The sequence below is a fragment of the Mus musculus genome, chromosome 9 (assembly GCF_000001635.26).
Source record: "Mus musculus strain C57BL/6J chromosome 9, GRCm38.p6 C57BL/6J".
In the NCBI taxonomy this organism is placed as follows: Eukaryota; Metazoa; Chordata; class Mammalia; order Rodentia; family Muridae; genus Mus; species Mus musculus.
In genome coordinates, this window is record NC_000075.6 from 51,909,958 (window position 1) to 51,927,003 (window position 17,046).

General features: G+C 43.5%; 2 long non-coding RNA genes across 4 annotated transcripts; one reads left to right on the forward strand and one right to left on the reverse strand.

Moving 5' to 3' along the window:
- Positions 1-3,518: 3,518 nt before the first annotated feature.
- Positions 3,519-14,686, reverse strand: Gm6980. Of its 3 annotated transcripts, XR_870742.2 has the most exons (5): positions 14,573-14,686; positions 12,274-12,372; positions 6,731-6,880; positions 5,954-5,991; positions 3,519-4,129 (listed from the first exon to the last, which is right to left on the reverse strand). It is a non-coding gene; the product is annotated as a predicted gene 6980 (long non-coding RNA). The 3 variants fall into 3 exon arrangements; XR_870743.2 differs by lacking the exon at positions 12,274-12,372; XR_870740.2 differs by lacking the exons at positions 12,274-12,372; positions 14,573-14,686 and adding an exon at positions 10,042-12,019.
- Positions 4,472-17,046, forward strand: 4933407I05Rik (RIKEN cDNA 4933407I05 gene). Its single transcript, NR_040731.1, has 3 exons — positions 4,472-4,602; positions 14,593-14,786; positions 16,576-17,046. It is a non-coding gene; the product is annotated as an RIKEN cDNA 4933407I05 gene (long non-coding RNA).

Sequence of the window (17,046 nt, forward strand, 5' to 3'; positions counted from 1 at the left end):
GGTGGTTTAGTCCCTGGGAGCTCTGGGGGTACTGGTTGGTTCATATTGTTGTTCCTCCTATGGGGCTGCAAGCTCCTTCAGCTCCTTGGACCCTTTCTCTAGCTCTTCCATTGGAGACCCTGTGCTCAGTCCAATGCTTAGCTGAGAACATCCACTTCTGTATTTGTCAGGCACTGGCAGAGCCTCTCAGGAGACAGCTATATCAAGCTCCTGTCAGCAAGCACTTGTGTCTGGGTTTGGTGACTGTATATGGGGTGGATCCCCAGGTGGAGAAATCTCGGGATGGTCATTCCTTCAGTCTCTGCTCCACACTTTGTCTCTGTTTCTCCTCCCATGGGTATTTTGTTCCCCCTTCTAAGAAGGACTGAAGTATCCACACTTTGGTCTTCCTTCTTCTTAAATTTCATGTGTTTTGCAAATTGTATCTTGGGTAATCTGAGCTTCTGGGCTAATATCCACTTATCAGTGAGTGCATATCATGTGGGTTTTTTGGGATTGGGTTACCCCAGTCAGGATGATATTTTCTAGTTGACTCATTTGCCTAAGAATTTCATAAATTCATTGTTTTGAATAGCTAAGTACTACTCCATTGTACCACTTTTCCTGTATCTATTCCTTTGTTGAGGAACATCTGGGTTCTTTCAAGCTTCTGGCTATTATAAATAAGGCTGCTATGAACATAGTGGAGCATGTGTCCTTATTACATGTTGGAGCATCTTCTGGGTATATGCCTAGGACTGGTATTGTTGGGTCCTCAGGTAGTACTATGTCCAATTTTCTGAGGAACTGCCAAACTGATTTCCAGAGTGGTTGTACCAGCTTGCAATCCCACCAGCAATGGAGGAGTGTTCCTCTTTCTCCACATCCTCTCCAGCATCTGCTGTCACCTGAGTTTTTGATCTTAGCCATTCTGACTGGTGTGGGGTGGAATCTCAGGGTTGTTTTGATTTGCATTCCCCTGATGACTAAAGATGTTGAACATTTCTTTAGGTTCTTCTCAGCCATTCGGTATTCCTCAGTTGAGAATTCTTTGTTTAGCTCTGTACCCCATTTTTAATAGGATTATTTGTTTCTCTGGAGTCTAAGTTCTTGAGTTCTTTGTATGTATTGCATATTAGCCCTCTATCGGATGTAGGGTTAGTAAAGTTCTTTTTTACAATCTGTTGGTTGCTGTTTTATCCTATTGACAGTGTCCTTTGCCTTACAGAAGCTTTGCAATTATATGAGGTCCCATTTTGGAAATGTAACTTCTAGTTCTATGAAATTAAGAATGCTAAGAGAGCATTCTAAACGATTACACACTAACAAATATAGCAGCCCAGATAAAATGGAAAACTTCCTGGAAACACAATACCTACTGAAATCTGTGAGGAAATGGAAAGTCCAAATGGACCACAGCTGGTAAGAAGACTGAGTAACTCATCGGAAGTTCTCCTGGATAATAGGCGTTAGTGCCAATCTATAAGACTCTTGACTAAGACCAATCCTTTACAAATCTCCCTGCTTTTCCCCCAAAAATGAAAAAGATATTTTTAACTCATTCCACAAGGCCACTTAAGTCAGAAAAAAAAGTACAAAGCAACATCCTTATGAATATTGTTCTGATAATCCAAACAATTAAAAGAGAAAATGAAATTTGTCTGTACATTAAAAATGAGTATTCATCACCAACAAGTAGGAGTTATTCTAAAAATACAAAGATAGTCCATTGCACAAAAGCCAATCAATGCAATCAATAAACCGCATCAACAAATAAAGGGACAAAAATTAACCTCTACTGATGCAGTTCGGCATCTGACACAGTTCAGCATCCTTCCATGACTATAAGGAAGTCAGAAGGAACTGAAAGGAACCTCCCTAGGCTAGCAAAGGTTTGGTATTAAATAACACAATTAACGGGATATTGGTGATAGAGGCCCAGCAACTTGTTCCTCTCGGGTCAGGCAGGAGACAAGGTGCCTATTTCATCACTTGTAGTAAACATTATATTGAAAGTTTTAGGTAGAAGAATTAGGAAACAGATAGGGATGTAGCTCCGTGGTAGCGCTCTTGCCTGGCGTGTGCAAGCCTCTGCGGTTAAACCTCAGCACCGCAAGAACAAGAGGGAAAGAGTGAGGGTTGGAAAGAAAGGGGAGTAGGGAAGAAGAGAGACACAGAGAGAGACAGAGACAGAGACAGAGAGAGTTCAATTGTGTGCCTAAGACAATATGATCTTATACATAAAAATTAATGTAGCATTAAAACTGGCACTCATGAATGACAATCATAACTAATAAGTGAGCCCAGCATAGTTGAAGGATCCAGTATGGACTTTCACGGCCTTGCTGTAATGTGTTCTCTAGCAATGAACAAGCTGGGAAAGAAATAAAGAAAACAGCTCCAGGTATAACTGCTAGGAATTAGTCAAGGATATAAATAAAGGACCTATCTCAGGAACGTGAAGAACACTTTGACAGAAATTAAATAAGACAACAGTAAGTGGAAAGGCATCCCAGATTCATGGGTTGGAACATTTAATACTGTTAAGCGCCAGCAATAGCCAAAGCAATCTACAATGACAGAATCCCTCTCAAAATCACAACATTGCTTCTGTAATCATAGACAAAGCTCCTAAAGTTGACATGAATCTAAAGGGGCGCTAACAACCAAAATAATAGTAACAACAGCAACAATAATAAAGTTAAATCAAGCTTCCTAATTTCACATTTTACTGCAATAATCAAAATAGTATATCAGGAGCATAAAGACAGATATACAAAACAATGGGAAAGGTCTGAAAGCCATAAATAAACTCTGGTAGGTATGGGCACATGATTCCAACAAGAGTTCTATGACCATTCAATAAGAATTCAACACAGTGGGGCATGGTAGCACACACTTTTAATCCCAGCACTCAGGAGGCAGAGGCAGGCAGATCTCTGAGATCAAGGTCAGCCTGGTCTACAGAACAAGTTCCAGGACAGCCAGACCCATGTAGAGACCCTATCTCAAAAAAAAAAAAAAAAAAAAAAAAAAAAAAGATAAAACTTCTGTAATTACTTGGCTCATGTGTTGATGAAGAAAAATGTTTTTAAGAGGATACAGCAGCCTTTTCAATAATCTATATTAGAAACCCTGGAGCCCAAGTGCAGAAGAATGACATTGAGCTGGGCATGGTGGCACCTGCCTACAGTACAAGCACTTGGGAGGATTTATCAGAAGGGTCAAAGCCAGCTGGAGTCACATGGGAACAGCCTGTCTCAAACCAAGGACAAGAAACGGAGGAGGAAGAAGGAGAGGGAGAAGAAACAGTAGTAGCAGTTGTTTCTCTGCTTAATACTATTTATAAAAATTAACTCAAGCACATCAGAAACCTAAGAGTAACAACTAAAATTGTAAAACCATGAATAAAACAGGAGGCATTCTCATTATACTGTGTTGGCACTATTTCTTTAATGACTGTGACCCAGGCACTGGCAAAAAAAAAAAAAAAAAAAAAACACACAAATGAGGCTTCGTTGGTTTTTTTTTTTTTTAATTCATTCCAGAACATATCGAAAGATTCTACCAAAAGAACAAAAGCGGCAAATCAGAGAAGTGAGGAAATGTTTATAAAGCACATATCTAATGAGGGATTGGAGTCCAGAATACACGAGGAGCTCCTGTGACCTGACATCAAGCGGTAGCTTTATTAAAAATTGGCAGGGAACTTGAACAGACTTTCTCCAAGAGGAAATAAACAAGGGATCTGTGAAGACACACTGAGTGAACAAGACAGGCACACAGGAGGATAAATACTGTGTGCTTTCACTTACGTGAAGACACTAGTCACCATAGGCTCGTGGGGAAGGAAAATGGGCTGTCATTATCAGATAGGTAGAATTTCAATTCAAGTGATGGAAACCTTCTGCAGATAGATAAAAGTAATGGGTATAAAACACCCATAGCACTTAACACTTCTCTGAACTATATACTTGGAAATGGCAAAGGTGGTAAAACTAACAAGTTTATTGTGCCACAGTTTTTAAAGGAAGACGAAAGAAACTACATTACTTGAGTTTCATGAACATTTCTTCCACGGAGGTGATATGAATTGCATCCATCTTTGATTCAAACACCAAATCAAAGTATGACTCCATCCAAGTCCATCCTGGGGAAACAATGAGTTTATTGGGAGTTACTGACAAGGACATGGATGGTCTCAAACAGTCCACTAGACAGTTTTAACCCAACGTGGGTAATGGCTTCCCCATGGCCATACAGATGAAGCCTTCTTCTCCTAGTGTCCCCAGACTCCCCGCAAATCCTGAACTCATGTGCAATTTGGGATCAGCCTTTACATTTTTATCCTCAAGACAGCATTTCATATTATACCCTGTTTTATAACTAGACTTCTGTAATGTAATCTCTTAGTGCGAGAGCTCTCCAAGTAGTAACCTATGTGAGGTCATCTGCCTAGAGAACAGTGTGAACGCCCCACCCCCACCCCCACAATCTCTGAGGTCCATAGATCTCAGGTCTGCGTGAAATTGTCTCAGCTAGGCCTAAAGTCACCGGGCCGCCCGAGCCTCCCTCTCAAGGAGCCTGGATCTTAGCCTGAGAGATGAAGAAAGCCACTACGGGGTATTGATCCAGGAGGGGACATGAGGGAATTATGGTTTTCAAAAGCTCACTCAGGCTGAGGTGTGAAGAGCCTGGCTTGTACGAGTAAAAGCATGGAAATAGAGTGGCTAGTTAGGTAACCGCGGTGGCCACCATCCAGAAAGAGCTGACGACAGCGACTGATTTATCGGAACTTCTCTGGAAGCCTGTCTTAAAGTTCTATTTCTCTGAACCAGTAAGGGCTGATAATAATGGGTGGCCTCCAACCGTCAGATGGGAAGAGGGGAACGGCTTGTGTGCACGCAGCTGCACAAGCACAAACCAAGCTGACAGATCCCATTAACCTGAAGAGAAAAAAGCCAAGGGCAGGCAGGATAGAAGCAGAACTTAGCCCCTGGAAGGAAAACCCCACCTCTCTGACTCACTGACCCTCCCATTGGCTCAGGCATGCTGGGAGTGGGAGGGATTGCCTGTCCGGGATTCCGTGGGCTGTCTTAGCAAAAGTTCATTCCAACTTTCCTGATGTAGAGACAGTCTTCCAAATTGGAAAAGCCATCCTTGAACTATCTGGCTAGGATGTGAACTGTCAAGAAAGCATTGGGGAGCCCTGGAGGTGTCTAAAGGGGGGATCTCTGCCTTTTTAGGTTTGCTGACTTCTTTTTTAACAACATAGATAGCCCTGGGCTTTTTACTTTCAGGAATGGTGCATAGGGTTTTCATCTCGCAGGGACAGAGGGTGGCAGGGACATATTGGCGAAGTCTGCCAGCCTCCACATTAAGAGAGTAACTTTAGATAGGGCGGTCTAGCCATTCCTTGGTTTACCTTCTCTTCACAATATAGGAATAAGCAGGCTCTGTCTGCCAGCCCTAATTGATCCCGCTCCACCCTATTGCATGCAGAACGGAGGATATTAGCACCTGCCTCTTATCAACAAGGGGAGACTAAGTCCCCACCTTGCTGCTTACAAATGTATATGACATACTGCCTACAGGCTAACACCATTTGCAGAATATTTGAGAGCCTCCTAGTTTCCAGCAGTCACTAATGATAGGTGCTACAAGTGAAATGGTTAACAAATTGTGTGAATCACTTCTATAGGAACAACCCAGAATGAAACTTGTACCAGTGTCCTGTTTATACCATTCCTCCCTGCAGATGGAGCAACTACCTCATCTCCTATCCTCTGACCCAGTTTGTGGGGTTGTATTCTGACCTTCAGCTTCCCAGACACCAACAAAGTAATCTTGGATACATTCCGCTCACCACCACAGAGCCTTGGGCTCATGTGACCTGTGTTCCCTGCTGGGCCTGCTTTCTGAGTGCTAAGATTGACCTTATAGTCCCCTGAACCTCCTGTGCCCTGTTGCCTACCTGGACATTGCTTGAGTCAGATCCCAGATGCTTTCCACCTGAGCTTGAAAATAAAATACATGTTACACTTGAATATCACTCATGTACCAACATATTCATTGCATGAATATGAATATTCATATTCATGTACCAACAGTCCGTTCATATGGCTGCAATTTTCTCTTTCAATTTTCCTTCCCCCTTTCCCCTCCCTCCGCCTTGCCCTGGCCTCTCTCTCCAACTTAATTCTTCACCGCCATCTCCTAGAGCATCAGTTCTCAACCTGTGGGTCATGAGCCCTTGGGGGCAGGGGATGCTGAACAATCCTTTCACATGAGTTGCCAAAGGCAATCCTGGATATTATACATTTATATTACAATTCATAACAGCAGCAAAATTACAGTTATGAAATAGCAACAAAAGCAATTTTATGGCTGAGGCTCACCACAACATAAGAAACTGTATTTAAAAAAAAAAAAATCACAGCATTAGGAAGGTTGAAAACCACCGTCCTAAAGCAATAGACCTCAAATCCAGTTACACCTTAGAAACATATGGGGATATTACTGAAGTACAAATACTTTTACCCACTGTCCAGATGAATTGAGACTTGCTGCTTTTCAAGGTTTCCGACAGAGAGGCTCAAACACCAGGTCCCTAGAGTATAAATCCCAGCTGAGAGGGGCACAGGGTGATCAGGGGCTGCCAGGGATAGTGGGTGGGGACCAGGCATGGATCACAAGTATAGACAGGAACAGGCAGACCAAGAAAGCAGCCTAAGTGGAGGCCAGAGCTTACTCTCCTCACGTGGCTCTGCTCTGCTGCTGACTTGTTCTGGCAAAGTCGTTATAGAAATCCGAGTCTAAGGAGGTCACTGAATCTCCATCTTGGTAGTTGTCCTGGTCAGGTTTTTTATCGCCACGATGAAACACCATAACCAAAAGCAAGCTGAGGAGGAAAGGGTTTATTTGGCTTACACTTCCACATCATAGTTCACCATTGAAGGAAATCAGGACAGGAACTCAAGCAGGGCAAAACCCTGTAGACAGGTGCTGTGAAGAGGCTGTGGAGGGGTGCTGCTTACTAGCTTGCTCTCCATGGCTTGCTTAGTCTGCTTTCTTATAGAACTCAGGACTGGCAGCCCAGAGATGCTACCACCATAATGACCTGGGCACTTCCTCATCTATCACTAATTAAGAAAATGTCCTATAGGCTTGTCTACAACCTGATCTTATAAAGGCATTTTCTCATTTGAAATTCCCTTTTCTCAGGTGACTTTAGCTTGTGTCAAGTTGACATAAAGCTAGCCAACGCAGTAGTCCTGGTCAGGAAATGGTGCTGTCCTTGAGCGCTGAACCAAGATGCTTGTGGAGTAGAAAGCTCCAAAGGGCACCAACAAGAAGTAGTAATGGGGCTCCCTCAATCTCCCACACTTCCCAAAACCTTACCAGGATTCAGAGGTGCTAACTAGAAAACAACTACTTCTAAGATGGCACAGATGGCTTGGTGACACCATTCAGTAAGGACTGCAAGCATGGAATGACCTCATCAGACACATAGCTTCTTTCAGCTTTCTTCAGCTCAACAACAGGGGTCAGCTGCTTCTGTCCATTGGTTCAGCTGCTTCTGTCCATTGGTTGGGTGCAAATAACTGCATCTTACTCTTTCAGCTGCTTGTTGGGCCCCTCAGAGAGCAGTCATGAAAGATCACTTTTTGTGAGCATTCCATAGACTCAGTAATAGTGTCAGGACTTGGACCTCCCCTTGAGCTGGAGCCCACTTTGGGCCTGTTGCTGGACCTTCTTCTCCCCAGGCTCCTCTCCATTTCCAACCCTGTAATTCTTTCAAACATTTCTTACCAAACATGGCTGCACACTAAAATTGGAAAGATCAGAAGAGGAAGATAGACATAGACATAGACATAGACATAGACATAGACATAGACATAGACATAGACATAGACATAGACATAGACATAGACATAGACATAGACAGACATAGACATAGACATAGACATAGACATAGACATAGACATAGACAGACGTGTGTGTGTGTGTGTGTGTGTGTGTGTGTGTGTGTGTGTGTGTGTGTGTGTCAGTTGGTAAATTGCATTCTAATATGTCTGAAGTCTTGGGTTGAATCCTCAACACCACATAAACTAGATGCGCTTGTACATGCCTATGCCTATAATCCCTGCCCTTGGAAAGTACAGGCAAGAAGATCAGAAGTTCAGTATCATCTTTGGCTATATAGGGAATTTGAGGTCAGCCTGGGATACATAAGATAACTGTATTAATTAAAACAAAAAACAAAAACAAAAGAAAGTACAAAAAAGCCTTCTTTCTTCCCACTCCAGACCAACAAGCCAAGATAAAGTCCAGAAAGCTAAATGTAAACCTGAAATCCTTAAAAGAAAAGTAGGGGTTCTGGAAAAAGGGCTCAGAAGTTTAGAGTGTGGGTTGTCTCAGAGGACCCAAGTTCAGCTCCCAGCACCCACATCCAGTGACTCACAACTGTCTGTAACTCCATCCCCAGAGACACCTGACACCTCTGACTGCCTTGTACACATGTGTGCACATACCCACACAGAGATGCCCACAAATAGACATACATTAAAATAAAATAGATCTTTAAAAGAAAAAAGAAAAAAAAACTAAAACTGGAGGTACTACCTTCTCTGTTAATAAACACAGATAGGAAGGCCCAAGTTCTCTAGTTAGAATAAGAACCCAAGCAAGATGGAGGTGAATTCTGGGCCAACAGACACTTGCTCATGACACCTTTCCTGTTTGTGCATGACTTCAAGCCTTAAAAGTCTCTTCACCAACACTAAGCTGAGCAATAACAGGCACCCCCAGCTCCTTCTCGGCAGGCCATATTTTAACAAATACTTTAGGCCGCCAGTCAAACAATCTCTTGGTCGCCCTAAATTGGGCAAGCTTCAACGTTAAGCTTAGAATCTCTGTGCAATGGGCCTATAGCAAACTCAACCCACTCTAGATCCATGTTCTTTTATCAACACCCTTCACTAATTCTAGAACATGCACTTGAACTTGAAAAGCTTTGTGGTTGCTTTCTCCTCGAGCTGGACTTTATGATTGGAAATGTGGCTTCTTCATTTCAGCACCACTTGGTAGATAAGACAACACCTAGAATCTGTTTTTTTTTTTAAACAGCTTTATTGAAGTATAGCTTATGAAGTATGCCGTGCATATTTAAAGTAAATGTTGATAAATTAAATCTGTCCCCCACAATCTCAAACCCCTGACTACCCAGACATGATCATTTTTCTATAATTTCATGGTGGTATGGACTCATATGTTATATACTCCTGCCTCAAACCCTTCACTCAGTGTAGTCCCTTTGAGAGTCACTTGTGTTTTACTAGTGGGTGAATGTTTAGCTCTGACCAAAATATCTGATAGAATAACTTTACAGTAGACATATTTATTTTCATTCATAGTTTCAGTGAGATATTTTTAACTGTCAACTTGACACAATTGTCTGGAAAGGGAATCTCAATTGAGAATTGGCTGCATCAGATTGTCCTGGGAGCCATGCCTGTGGGGGACCATTTGTTAACTAAAGGCTGGCTTACCAGCCAGAAGGCAGCACAAGACACACACAGTTCTCTCTGCTCTTGACTGTGGACAGGAAGTAACTAGCTGTTTGAGTTTCAGCTTTGACTTCCTCACAGACTGTTTCCTGGCCTTGTAAGCCAAATAAATCCTGTCTTCTCTAAGTGCTCTTGGTCAGAAAATTTTATCTTAGCAAAAAAGAAAACAAGTGAAACTAGAACAGGAGGCTTGGTCGATGGTTGCTCGGCTTCATGCACTAGGCAGGGTATCATGGCAGCGAGGAGAACGTGATGGGACCATTCCTATCACGACATACAGGAGTCAAGACAAGTCACCACGAAGGATCTGTCCCTGTGGCCTCTTTCTTTTAGCTACATTTCACCTCTTAAGGTTTCCAGAACATCCAAAACTAGGGCCACCAGATAGAGACCAGAGATCCATCATCTAGGTATTGGGTGCACATTCCATATTCAAATTATGACAAGTGTCTCTAAAAAGCTCACTCTGTTTTAATGCAGAGTAGTATCTCACCGTAGGAATATATCATAATACGCTTCTCTGCTCCCTCATTGGTGGACGTTTGGGCTGTCCCCAGCGTAGGCCTGTAGGAGGCGCTTCTGATTCTGTTCTGGAATCTGCACATAAATGCTAAAGGTCCTGTTCCCCGGTTGGTTCTTGATCAATCAATAAAGATGCTAGTGGCCAATGGCTGGGTAGAAGAGGCTCCCACAGGCAGGCTGTAGACACAGGAGGAGGAAAGAGGGTTCATCACACTTCAGAGGGAGAGAGAGCCACCTGCCATGGGAGATCTCAGGTGAAGTGGCCGTTGGCTGCTTCCCTAACTGGGCCTGGGGTAGCAGGAGGGAGATTAGAAATGCAACTAAGCCAAGGGCAGATTTAGGGTGCTGAGCTAGGACTAAAGGTATCTGAGCAACTGAGTTGAGGGCAGAGTTAGAGGTATTGAGCTGGGAGTAAAGAGAAGGGCACGCTAGCTGAGGGAGGGAAGAGCCCAGCCATTGAGCTAAAGCTAAAAGCATATTTAAAAATAAGCTGGGGTGTGTGTGTGTGTGTGTGTGTGTGTGTGTGTGTGTATTTCATCTGTGCATCCAAGGAAACCTGGGTGATGGCTGGTAGTGCTGTCCACCAGAACTTAAAGCAGGGTAGTAGAAACTACATACTACATAGGCCTATTACAAATGAAGCATGCTCTGAATATTCTTTTCATATCTTTGCACAGAAGTATGCCTTCTTCCATTAGTTGTGACATAGTTGTGGCCAGTGCCGGTTTTGTATCTAACTGTTCAGAAATTATTTTTCAAGGCAATTGTCTTAGCAATCCACAAGAATTCCAATGCCTCCTTTTCCTTACCCACACTTGGTACTGGCAGTCTTTTCTACTTTAAATCTTTTCATGATGTATTTTGCCATGGTTTTAATTCACACTTTCCTGATAGCAAATGACAGTATCTTTTCATTCTCTTGTTTACCATAAACCACCATATACATCTTTCTTGATTAGGTATCCTTTAAGATTTTTTCCACATTTTTAATGTTTTGTTGAGTTTTGAGATTTATTGAGATTTGCCTTGCCAAAATAGCTCAGGTGGGAGAGAGTTGAGATGAAGACGAAAATCCAGATGTGTACTATACAAACATTTCCTTTCAGCATGTGGCTTGAGTTTTCATTTTATCTTGAGGAATTTCCACTTTCTCTCTCTCTCTCTCTCTCTCTCTCTCTCTCTCTCTCTCTCTCTCTTTCTCTCTCTCTCTCTAATTTTAAAGATTATTTTTACTTTTTTATTTTGTGTGAGGAACATTGAAGAGGTTGAGGGTGGACATGTATACGTGAGTACAGGGGCCATCAGAGGCTAGAGTGAACATCCTAACTTAGGTGCAGGGAACCAAACCTGGCTTCTCAGGAAGAGCAGTACTTAACCACAGAGCCATCTCTCCAGCCCCTTTCTTTCCCTTTAATGATTATACATTTGGTACAACAGCTTGAAAATCTTTGCTTAACTCAAAGTCACAAAAAAATGCATTCATTTTTTCTTCTAGAAACTTTATACTTCTCATTTCTATAGTTAGATTTGTGATTCATTTCAGTCCATTTTTCTATTTCTTTTTTCTTTCTTTTTAATTCTTTCTTTGCTTAGGAAGGAAATAGGAATTCATGGCTATTTTTGCCTGTTGGTAAGTCATTCCATCACCATCAGTTGAAGAGCTGGCCTCCCTCCTCTGACTATCTTGTCTTTGTGCTTTTGCCACACTCAAGCTGAGGGGACAGGCTAGTTAATACGGTGCTTGCCTTGCAAGCATACAGAACTGAGTTCAGTTCCCAAAGCCCATGTAAAATGCATCAAGCATGGTGGTGTGTACTTAGAACACCTACTTCTGGAAAGGTAGAGACAAAAGTGTTCCTGGGGCTCACTACCTGTCAGTCTAGAAGAGTTAGCAAGTTAGAGGCCTGTGAGAGACCCTGTCTCAACAAGAAGTTTCTGAGGAGAACCTGAGTTGACCTTTGGCCTCCACAAACCCCCCTCACACACACACACACACACACACACACACACACACACACATATCACATCACATGCACCTGCACACATATGACTACCCCTTACATGCACACACACACACTCCTACCTGGATTTATCCTCAATGTAGTGTCTTTGGCCTCCACAACCCCCCCCCCACACACACATATCACATCACATGCACCTGCACACATATGACTACCCCCTACATATACACACACACTCCTACCTGGATTTATCCTCAATGTAGTGTCTTTCTGGGCTCTCTCTCTTTTCCATTGGTTGGTCACATTGTCTTCATCACTGTCTATTTGTGGTAAATCCTCATCTAAAATAACGTAGGCCCCAAATAGCTTGATTTTTTTCTACTACAAGATGTTTTGCTTATTCTAAATGCTTTGCATTTTCTCCATTTGAGTATTACAACCAACATCAATTTCTATCTCTTTTTTTAAAAATGTTGATAAATGTGTTGAATCTGTGTCTTAACATCATTGAATCTTCCAAGTGGATTTTTAAAGATACTATCTTGTACGTAATGCCTTTAGAAAGTCATAAATGGATGTTTAAAAACATGCTGTAGTTAGGTTTTTTTGTGTGTTTGAAAACTATTGACAGGGCCAAGTTTTGTGTTTCAATCAACATTGCTAATGCTAAACAACCTATGTGCAGCCAAAAGCAGGGTGTTGAAGGGAAAGTGAGTGTGTGGGAGTCAGTAGAGACTTTGCCGTGGACCTCACAAACAGCATAAGTGACCGTTCTGGAGAGGCATTATCCAGGTCTTAGGGTCCAAAAGAGCTTCTGGTGACATCTGAGCCTTGGACTGAAATCATCTTCCAGGAAACAGACATCCACTGCCCCACAATGCACCTTAGATCTATCATCCTCTTACTCCTGGGACAATAAAAGGATCAGCCACAGTACTTCAGAACAGAAGAGACACTGGCTTTCCGTTGCCTGGCAACTAACAACTGCACACTTAGAAGTCTTCTAGTTGGAAGCTAGAAATAAGTTCCCTTCCTTCCTCCCTTTTCTTGTCCATTTGTCTTTCTTTCTCTTCTTTCCAATTTTTTTAAAGTTTCTCATTTTGTAGCCCCAACTTGCCTAGAATTTACTAATCCTCCTGCCTCTGCCTCCCTGGTGCTGGGAATGCAGGCAAGCACCACTATTTTCAGCCTTTTCTTCCTTCATCTCTCTCTCTCCCCACCTCCCTCCTCTCTTTCCCCTCTCCCTTCTCTTTTTAGCTTTCTTTATTTTTAAAGTCCTCTTTTGATAAACATAAAACCTATGCTTCTCTCTAGCCAACTCCCTTAGAGTTAAAACAGCATTTTCCCCTTGGGCTCACTTGTAACACAGAGATGATATACTAGGTTGAGGTTCAGCTATCTCTGCTTGCTTCCCAGGATGAGGAAAAACATCTAATGACTTCCAAAAGATGCCTACATTTTCCACACTTACATTTTTCTTTCATACAATTCTGGGTCCACCAGAATGAAGGTTGGCATTGGCATAGCACAAAAAAAAAAAAATCAATTTTGTTTTTCACTTGTTTCCCTGCTCTCCCAAGAGCTCTCTGTAGCTGTGACCTTCCTTGATCCCACCAGATGCTAAGGAATAGGACAGTGTCCTATTCCTCCAGCCAAGACTTAGAACTTTATACAACAGCCCAAATGAAGCTATGAGCCAGGCTTTTCCGTGGTGCATCCCAGCTCTCAGAAGGCTGAAGCAGGAAGGGCTCAAGTTCAAGAAATTATTCTTGTTACTTAGAAAGGAAAAGAATTCTTCTCTTGTGCCCTGTGCAGAAGAACCCCTACCGGAGCTAGCTAATGGGAGTGTGGATAGGAACCAAAAGTATACACAAATGAAAGCACTTTGTACTCAGTATATTCAGGGCTCTTCTCAATGCCTCAGCTTATTCAACACATGCTAGGAAGCATAGAACACCATTGAAAGGCATAGCTAAAATGGATGAAAAAGTCAACACTCACTAAACATTTTCCATTTTCTAGCCTAAAGTTTAAGGTGGGGTCATGTGACTAATTTTGGCCAATGATGGGTTTTCGAGCCAGGGTCTTTCTCCCTCTTTTTATTCCCCTACAGCAGACATCATAGGAACCTGTATCAAGTAGGTTTGCTATATTAAAGAGGGCAACCAGACCCATACTAGCCTTCATGGAAATGAGAAAGAAGCCTTTCTGAATGCAGTCACCACAGTTAGGGGCTTCTCTGTTACTATGAACCACGTCAGTGAAGATCAGGCTGCAGCTGAGAAGCAGGGCTAAGGCATGGCACACCATCAGAAGTAGGAGCAGTTCCAAAGAGCTTCATCTCTGAAGGTAACCTGAAGGGCTCCTTTTTATCTTAATTCTTTTCCTGCACTAGCAATGATATTGAACTCACAGACAGCATTCAGAAAACCAAAACCATAACCGTAGGTCATTGAAGCAACCTCTGTGTGGTGACTGTAAATGAAGTCTTCAGCAGGAATTTCAGAAACCCTTCCCCGTGAGATCCTTACCACCTCTTACTTGTGTGCTTCCGGCTGCAGATTGAGGGAGTAGACACCTCTGCCTGTCCTTTGGCGGTGCCCACATAAGGAAACTTTCCTCCCAGAGGTGTGCTGGATTCCTATCCCTGACATGGGGTTGACATCAAAACAATTCTGCAACAGGAAGAACCAGGAGGCGGCTCATCTGACAAGAACCCCTCCTTCAGCAGGAAGACTGGAGGTGGTTTGATCTGGTGCGTGCTTACATAACACTGTCTCCCTCAGAAATATCCTCTACCAGGAATGGTTGCTCCACCCCACAAATAAATCCCAAGAGCTCTCTCTGAAGTTCCAAGCTCTCCTTGGTTTTGCCTTGGTGCCATCAAGACAAATGCAGCAGGAGACAACACTGAGATGGTCTCTCGGAATGAAGCGGCATAGGTTCTCCTGAGAGAAGTCGGAAGTTGCAGCTTAACCATATTCCCTTCACACAAGGCCTGCTCTTCGGTGGGTGGAGCTGAAACATCTATTTAGAGCTAATTGCTAAAGGAGCAAAGTGGGAGCTGAGAGAGAGAGAGCAGGAGGAAACGGCTGGGCAGCACATTAGTCTCAGCACGGCAGAGACATCCGTGTGGAGAAGGAAGCAAGATTCTTGGGACAGTTTCTGCTTCACAGGCTCCGGGATTTAGAATCCTTTCAGATGTCGGATGCAAAGTCCTTTGGACAATGTACATCCAAACGATGGTCTCAAGCGACAAGAACAAGCAAGGGTGTTTCAAATCCAACCCTTTGCTATTCTGCCTGTACCCTTTGCTATTCTGCCTGTATCCTTTGCTATTCTGCCTGTACAGTTCCTAAAGCTCACTGCTGTCACTTAAAGGAGACCAGCTTAGGAAAAGCATGGCTGCCTAAGAGACCCAGATGAGTACCATCTGTGTGGTGTGTCCAGATTTCTAGGTCTGGAGGCATGCTCCCACAGTGAGGCCTGGGATCATGAAGGGCTGGATTGTCCTGTAACCTACCCGCTGTACCCAGGCATCCAGCTCCTAATTCATCTGCTAAAGGCCAGGACAAAGGGGCAGTTTCCTGTTCTACTATAGGCCAACCTCCTCACAGCCAAACCAGAGGTTATCTAGCCAGTGTCTGACTCCACTGCCAAATGCCACCTGAAAGCACTCGGCTCGGCAGTGGGGTGAGACTGTGATTTAGAAGCTGCAGAGCAAGAGCACAGCCATATGCAAGATATTCCGGGTGTTTTGTCCAAACATGCTTATTTATTTAAACTGCAAGTCTAGGTGTGATAAAGCCACCAAAGCATTGCTCATATGTGAACACTAAAGTGACATTCTCTCTCTGGAGCTTGGATGAGAATCAAGTTAGGTGCTGCAGAGATGGCTTAGTGGTAGAGCTTGCTGCACAAAGGCAGGGAGCTGGGATCAAAACAACCCCAGAACCCACATAAGGCCAAGCACAGGAGATGAGGACTAATATTCAAGGTGGTCCCCTTAGCGCCATACATGAGCCATGGTGCAGGAATTCACACACATTCTCTCTCTCTCTCTCTCTCTCTCTCTCTCTCTCACACACACACACACACACACACACACACACACACACACACACGGGGGCGGGGGGTAGGGGAGAGACAGTGAGTAAATGAGTGAGCTAGGGGGCATGTGATGGGTTAGAGGTTACAAATGAAACAGTCATCACTAGAAATTGATACCATGGGTGTAACTGATGCTTGGCAGAGTGCCTTCATGGACCATATCACACCCATCACTCTCTAAGTGCCTATTACCGTGCCAGATAGTACAGGCACTCTCATTTTGTCTGGTGAGGCTAGGAACCCTTGGCACTCAGACACTAAAAGCTGTCCACGCTCACTCGGGGGCTACAAATTCAGGTTTCATTGAGTCAAGCTGCATGGAGCCATGGAAGGGGAGAGGGCAGGTTGGAGAGATGGCCCTGGACTTGCCAGTAGCTATCCTATGAGTTATTTGGAGATGTTTGGCACTTACTCGCTCCCTCTGTTGGTTCTAGTGTGACTTCTGAAGAGCACTGCCTGACTTCAATACCCACGGTCACCTTCCCTTCCAACTGAGGAGTGTGAGACAGAAGGCTGCTGGAAAATGTAAAGAAAAAAAAAAGGCATAGCGGCAGGTTCATCCTTGCAACGACGCTTGCTGGAGTCTCCTTGTTAGAAGAGCAGAATGTTCCAGAAATGCAGCAAAGCAGAGCCTGAGCTGAGTCTTCAGGCATCAGCAGCCTAGTGAAGAAGACATGTGGCCCAACAGATAGGTGTGCAGCAATAATTAAAGACCTGGTATCTGGCCATAGACCTTGGCGGGCCTGTGGTATGCCTGGAGTCTAGGGATAAGAACAGCCGCACGTGTGCATGCAAGTCACCGGGAGCCCTACTGGCCTGTTTTCTAAGTGGATCAGGCTCCAGTAAAGATCACCAGCTTACTTGTTTAAAAGGGTTTTCTCCAGATCTACTAAAAGAGGATGTCC